This window comes from Carcharhinus amblyrhynchos, unplaced genomic scaffold (assembly GCF_965287045.1).
Source record: "Carcharhinus amblyrhynchos unplaced genomic scaffold, sCarAmb.v2.hapA scaffold_38, whole genome shotgun sequence".
Taxonomy (NCBI): Eukaryota; Metazoa; Chordata; class Chondrichthyes; order Carcharhiniformes; family Carcharhinidae; genus Carcharhinus; species Carcharhinus amblyrhynchos.
The window spans coordinates 3,405,496-3,412,221 of record NW_027649779.1 but is presented as its reverse complement, the minus strand read 5'-3'; the positions used below and the strand labels follow the sequence as shown (position 1 = coordinate 3,412,221).

Below are 6,726 nucleotides of genomic sequence, written 5' to 3'. Positions count from 1 at the left end.
CAGCCTGGGGTGAAGTTTGCAGCGATGAAAAGAGACTGGACAGGCTGGGGTTATTTTCCTTAATGTGGAGAAGGATGAGGGGAAACCCACTGATTTGTACCAAACTATGAGGGATATAGATTATCCAGATGAGAATAACCATTCCGCTTAGTAAATTGTCAATAACCAGGGGCATAGATCTAAGGATAGGAACATGATATTGAAAGGGGATTTGCAAAAAAAAACCTCGTTAACCTAGATGGTGGTGGGAATCGGGAACTCACAGCCGAAAGTATGGCAGGGGAAAGAACCCTCACATTTAACAAGCATTTAGATGAACACTTGAAAAGTCATAGCATGCAAAGAAGAGAACTACCTGAGGCAAAATGGGATGTGATGAGATAGGAGTTATATGGCCGAAGGGCCTCTTTCAATGCTGAAAATCTCCATCACTACATTATCTCTTCCAGGAAGTTAGCAATAACTCAGCATTCATTCAGAACAATAACGGGGGCTGTGAGCACTGTATTATGGCGCTTACATCTCCTAAGTCCTGTATCTAAAGCCCAATAGTGTCTGATTTCAGACAGACGGATTGGTCTAAATTGATGAAACCCAAACACGTGCTGATGTGTGTTTTAGCCAGTGAGCTTGGTGAAGGGGCTCAGCAGAACCTTCTTCAGGTCCTCTCGGAACTTGGTCTGAGCGACTGCGTAGATGAAGACGTTGTTGCAGGAACTGACTAGCTGGAGCATGTTTGCTGTTTCCTGAAAGATGTACCGTGGGTCTTTGAAATCCAGGCTGGTGCGGTAGCCCAGGCCTGTAATCCACACATAGAGGAAGTATGTGACATAGGTGACCCAGAGGAGGAGGAAGCTGAGGGCGATGGCGAAGAGCAGGATGATGGACCTCTTGCGGTTGGCCATCTCTGGGTCCCCGTGACCCTCCGTGCTCCGGAGTCTCCTGCGAGCTCTGCTGGCCACTACGATGTGTGTTACGGTTAGAGCGTTAAGAAGCAGGATGAGGAGGAACGGGAGAAATGGGGTTAAGATGTTGTCCAACCAGTCAAATGTCTGCCAGGCGGGCAGCGTGTAATAACTGGGCTTAAAAACACAGAACCAGGGCACCCCGTCCAGGATGTACAAGGGCTGGTAAGTGAAATAGAAAGGGACATTCCTGACACAGCTCAGGACACAGACTATTCCTATAACCAGCAATGCTGTTTTCTCGGTGCCTGGTTTAAGAGCACGGAAAGAGCCCACTCGGACGCACACATGGCAGGCGCCCACACCCATCCTGGACGGGACAAGTTAGTTCTAATTCCCGCTCCACAGACAGTGCCAAACGTACTGACATCACCCAGTATTTTCTGTTTTTATTTCAGATTTCGAAAGTCCGCAGTAGTCTACTTTATGTTTATGTTTGAAGCTGACAAATGGCAAGTAACATTGGCGCCACACTGAATGCTGAGAGGCTTGGTGATGCTGTTGTCTGTGTGGTGTTGGAGGGGTGCGGGGATGCTGCCGGGTGGAAGTGGTCTTGTGTTTGGAAGGTGCTGTTTAAGGTGCCTTTGGTGGATTCCTGCATCATGCAGACAAGTGGGGAACATTCTATCGCACTCCTGACTTGTGCCACGTCGATGGTGGACTGTTCCACTGATTCAGAGACTATTTCCTCGAGTGGATGTAGCTGTCACTCGGGGGCATAGCTATAAGGTTCATATAGGAGGGTGTCCGAGGTATGTTCTTTACTCAGAAAGTGTTTGAGGTGTGGAATGGACTCACTGCTGTGATAGTGGAGTCAGACACTTTAGGAACTTTCAAGCGGTTATTGGGTCGGCACATGGAGCACTCCAGAATGATAGGGAGTGGGATAGCTTGATCTTGATCTTGATCATGGGTTCGAACAAAGCTCAGCACAACATCGTGGGACGAATGACCTGTACTGTGATGTACTGTTCTATGTTCGATGTTTTTTGGGAGTCGGGAGGAAAGTTACTCCTGCAGGATTCCCAGCCTCTGACCTGCTCTTTTAGCCACTGAACGAACTGATAAAATGCGTGCTGAGTCAGAATAGGTCTATCTTCTTTCCTGCTCTGTGTTGTCATGAATTTTCAGCACTTTTGTCTTTTCCTGAATGTATTTTGAGGCTGAAGTAAGAGCCAATGTCATATGATTGTAAGATCTGTGTTCAGGTAATATTCAATAGTGGATTCACTGGCGGGAGGGGTGCGGTTTCCAGCCATGTTGTTGACGCTGGATCGATAACGCAGAGAAGCAAATGACGCTCTGAGAACCAGGGTTCGAATTCCAACACAGCAGGTTAACTCAATTCAAGGCAAAGTAGAATGACTGCGAGTGAGAATAGCAAATTTCAATTATGTAACATTTCCTCACTAAATCGAATATGTTTTGACCATGTTTCCGCCAATTTTGAAGCTTCGGACGGATATGTAAATAGTGCTGCAGGTGATTTTGCTGTGGGCCAGTGGCGCAATGGATAACGCGTCTGACTACGGATCAGAAGATTCCAGGTTCGACTCCTGGCTGGCTCGATATGTTACTTTACTTCAAAAACTCATGTTCGTGTTGATGAAAAATATTTTTCATTAATTTCAGACCAATTCTGGGAAATGTTGACCAAATGCAATCAGCTTCTGTAAAGATATTTATCTTAGCTACATATTTTTCAAAAAAAATGTTGACAAAAAAAGAAAAAACTTTTCTTTTGAAAGAAAAATGTTTCTTTTTTAAATGAAAAATTCTCATTAAAGTATTTGGGAAAAATACGTCAGCAAACTTAAGCTACCTTTTAAAAGTTGGAAATTTCTCGAAAAAAAACATGGAAACATTACATTTTTCAGAATGGTGAAAATAGTTTCTAAAAAAAGTTGATGAAATCTGTTGAAGAATTTCTTTTAAGCATGTTTAACTTTAAGAAGCAAAATACAGAGTTTTTTTAAAAAATGGACAAATTTCAGTTAAAACAGATGGAGGAATTTCTTCAAAGTAAGTTTTATTCTGAAAAGTTCAAATTAGCCAGAAGTTTCTGGTTTGTGATGCTGGGATTGTTGTCCATTGGAGAGCAGATTGAGCAGTGATTTAATCGAGGTGAACTAGATTAGGGCAAGTTTATAGGGGGAGCGTCAATTTATAAAATTTGGGGCAAGTCGGGGACATCACACATGCACACACACCTACACACTCTCTATCTCTCTCTCTCACGCTCACACACACACACACACACAGACACACACACACACACACACACACACACACACACACACTTGCTCAATAATTGCCAGACTCGAGCAGAATTGCTATTATGTGACACGAACCGCGTCTTTTTATTTTCCAACAGAGGAATTAAAGAGCAACAAAAAAACGAAAAGCATTGACGTTGCAGACACCTGGCACCAGAGGATTATCACACTGTGCATTGTCAGACCAATTGAACTGGCTGACAAATTGTCCTCTCGATTGGTGCTTTGTGATACATTGAAACAAAACACTCTTCAGCAAATCAACCATCTGCATGTGAAAACAAGGTCCCACCGAGATTTGAACTCGGATCGCTAGATTCAGAGTCCAGAGTGCTCACCATTACACCACGGAACCACGCAGGCGCACCGAAAATCCTCGTTCAATATTTCTGCCACCTTGAATAGCAGAGAGAAATGTAAATCCCGTTGAGCAATCCCCTCAATGGCCAACACCCATTCATACTTGCATTGCCTTTACTGGTTCCTCCTATAAAAATGCTGGAAAATCTCAACATCTTTAACGAGAATCAATAAATAGTATTAAAAAACTGAAACATTAGTTCTCCTGATCCGGGAATCTCAAACACGGGGACACAATCTCAGGATAAGGCGCTGATGATTTAGGACTGCAATGAAGAGAAATTGCGTCACTCAAAGACTCGTGAGTCTTCGGAATTCTCTACTCCAGAAAGTTCCGATGTTCCATCATTGAACACATTTCAGTTTGGGTTAGACAGATTTATGATCTATCCAGGAATGAATGGAAGCAGGAACATGGAATTGGAACAAATGCTTAGCCACAAGTTCATGTTTCAATTGTATTTCTTTAATAGTATAATGGAAGCATATATATAATGTTATATGTAATATGTTTGAAGTCAGTTGTCATTAAATAATGTTGGTAACACCAGATAACAGTACAGCCGGGAACAATTGAGAGCTATTTTTTATTGGCACCCACGGACACTTTGCAAACAGGCAAGTGTTTGCCGATGAAGAGAAAATAATGAAATTCCGTCCCTGTGTGAGTTTCGAACCACCAACTTTTCGGTTAATAGCCGAACGCGCTGATTAATTGCGCCGCAGAGACTAAGACAATCGCTGTTAAATACATTCTAAACTAGTGTGTCAATGACCACAATTCTATTACTGTAAAACCTCTTCCAGAACTGCAGCATGACTGCACTGTTTACGATTCTATACAAGTCTCTTTAGTTCCGTTGATCCCGCAGCACTGCTGTAGTGTGTTGGTTATTCCCTTTCTCCTATGAACGGGCAGGTAAAATAAATCCATTTCTCTTATCACAGGGAGGAATTTAACGGGAGGGAAGGGAACCGACCACCAGTAGCCCAACCATCCAATACTTTCCACTCAATCATCAATAACACCATTCACAACTGCACCTCCTTCCGAATATTGTGATCCATTTCCCTCAGGATTTCTTCCAAGATTTAATATTTCCCTTGTTTTCTTTTAATTTTGATATAAGATTCGCTTCAATATACAACACAAATGGAATTACAAACCTGAGGCTAACCCTGGGAAACAAGTCACTGGATAACACAAATCCCATGGTGCTCATTTCCAGATTCCCAACACTCAGCTTTTCAACCAAATGGAGGAATTTATCACTGAAAAGTTTTGGAAAGTTGGTGTGAATTTTGTTTGTGAATCACTCGGGTGTTGCGTAAATGTTACTCGAAGGTTCAGTGAGCGGGATATAATCTATCTGCGTTTTGCTGAGCTTGTGTTCGGTGTATGGGGAGGTTTGAACGGGGTTGGATCTTGTGTCCCGGGGATGGGCAGTAACCCACTGATTGAAGCTGCGGTCGCCGCTTTCTGCTGGCGATTGGAGACTGCGGGATATAATCCTGCTGCTTCTCCCTGTCTCACTCACTGTGGAGCCGGGGAAAAGAGAATCATTGATGGGGTTGTTTCCCGGTCTGAAATGTGGCCTCGAATAGCGGTTATTAACGGAGGTAACGCTGCGGCAGCCTTTAATAACCTGGCAAAAATAAGCACAGTGTACTGATCCAGTGGCGCAATCGGTTAGCGCGCGGTACTTATACAGCAGTACAGCCAGCGGGCTATGCCGAGGTTGTGAGTTCGAGCCTCACCTAGAGCATGTGTTTTAGGTGAGAGGATCGTCCAGTCGTCTAATCCCACCAGCTCATCATCTGGGAATCACCAGAACGGTCGTGGAATTTGAATACAACAAATAAGATTGGAATAGAAATGCATTGATGAGCATGAAACTGCTGTCTATTGTTGGAAAAAAAATCATGATTCTCGAAATCATTCATTTCGGGTGCAGTAAGTGCGAATGGAGAGTGGGATAGTGACAGGTTAAAGCAGTGTGAATTGTCTCACGCCTGGCCAGTTTGTAGGATTTTGCAAGCCCAGGAAAAATGGTGGGGGTTAACAGTTGTGTGACATGAACCCAAGATCACGATTGAGGCCATTCTCATGTATATGGAATTGGGTTATCAGTTTCTGATCAGAGATTCTGTGTTGTCGCGTGTCTTGAAGGCCGCCTTGGAGAATGCTTGTCGGAAGTTTGGTGGTTAATGCCCTTGATTTCTTTAGTGTTCCCCACGGGGAGGGAATATTCTTGCCGGTGATTACTGAGAGATGATCCTGAAATGTGCAGCAGACAAAACTCATCTCCAGTCAGAAACACAATGAGCTGCAGTGAAGAGCCCGCTCTATTTAAACTGAATTAACCTCGTCTGGACCCCGGAAAGAACAATATGGTTTCCTGTTGAATTGGCTCAGGGTCTTCACTTGAGAAAGGACAGAACACAAGGCGAGACTGAGATTTGAGCGTTCTGCCGAGAAATAACTGATATTTATTGTCACGGATTGGAGGAGAGCAATACATCTTCTTTCCCTGACCTGCAATCTAAACAGCAGGAAAGCTTCAAACTCTAACCACCAGACCAACAGATTACAGCGGGTTTTACAATTTGCTTTGTCCACGATCCTTTTGTTATTTTAATTTCCACGTCAGACCACTTGAACCACAATCTGACACCTGCAAAATGGCACCTTCTTTTTCAACACCAGGGACATGATCTAGTCTGATATAAACAGAGATGTGGCCCGCTGGACTAAAACGTGAGGCAATGCAGAATAAAGTAATAACTGAGAGAGGATAATGTGTAAAATGAACTATGGTATGCTTTAGCGCAGAAATAAAGGAGAGAACGTCTAGCACAGTAAAACTGACACCGCGCCTAGTATAATTTTGTCTGGTGCTGAACATTGTATAACATAAACTAAGAAAAAAATCAGGCCAAGCTCTTAGATTGATGTAAGATTTCACAGGGGCAAGTTCAGCAATAAATGAATGATGGAATGGAACAATAATTAGAGACAGGGTATTATTCGGTATAAACAGAGAGGTGAACTGGTGCTGCAGTGAGTGAGATATTGGCGAGGTTTCTTTCTACGTGGCATGTTCCAGCAATGTAATAACTGGCAT

At 43.3% G+C, this 6,726-nt stretch overlaps 3 non-coding genes across 3 annotated transcripts; 2 read left to right on the top strand and 1 right to left on the bottom strand.

The window, feature by feature from the left end:
- The first annotated feature begins 2,460 nt into the window (after positions 1-2,460).
- trnar-acg (transfer RNA arginine (anticodon ACG)) lies at positions 2,461-2,533 on the top strand. The gene has a single exon. It is a non-coding gene; the product is annotated as a tRNA-Arg (tRNA).
- A 991-nt stretch (positions 2,534-3,524) lies between these two features.
- On the bottom strand, positions 3,525-3,596 carry trnaq-cug (transfer RNA glutamine (anticodon CUG)). The gene has a single exon. It is a non-coding gene; the product is annotated as a tRNA-Gln (tRNA).
- A 1,676-nt stretch (positions 3,597-5,272) lies between these two features.
- Positions 5,273-5,367, top strand: trnai-uau (transfer RNA isoleucine (anticodon UAU)). Its single transcript has 2 exons — positions 5,273-5,310; positions 5,332-5,367. It is a non-coding gene; the product is annotated as a tRNA-Ile (tRNA).
- Positions 5,368-6,726: the final 1,359 nt, after the last annotated feature.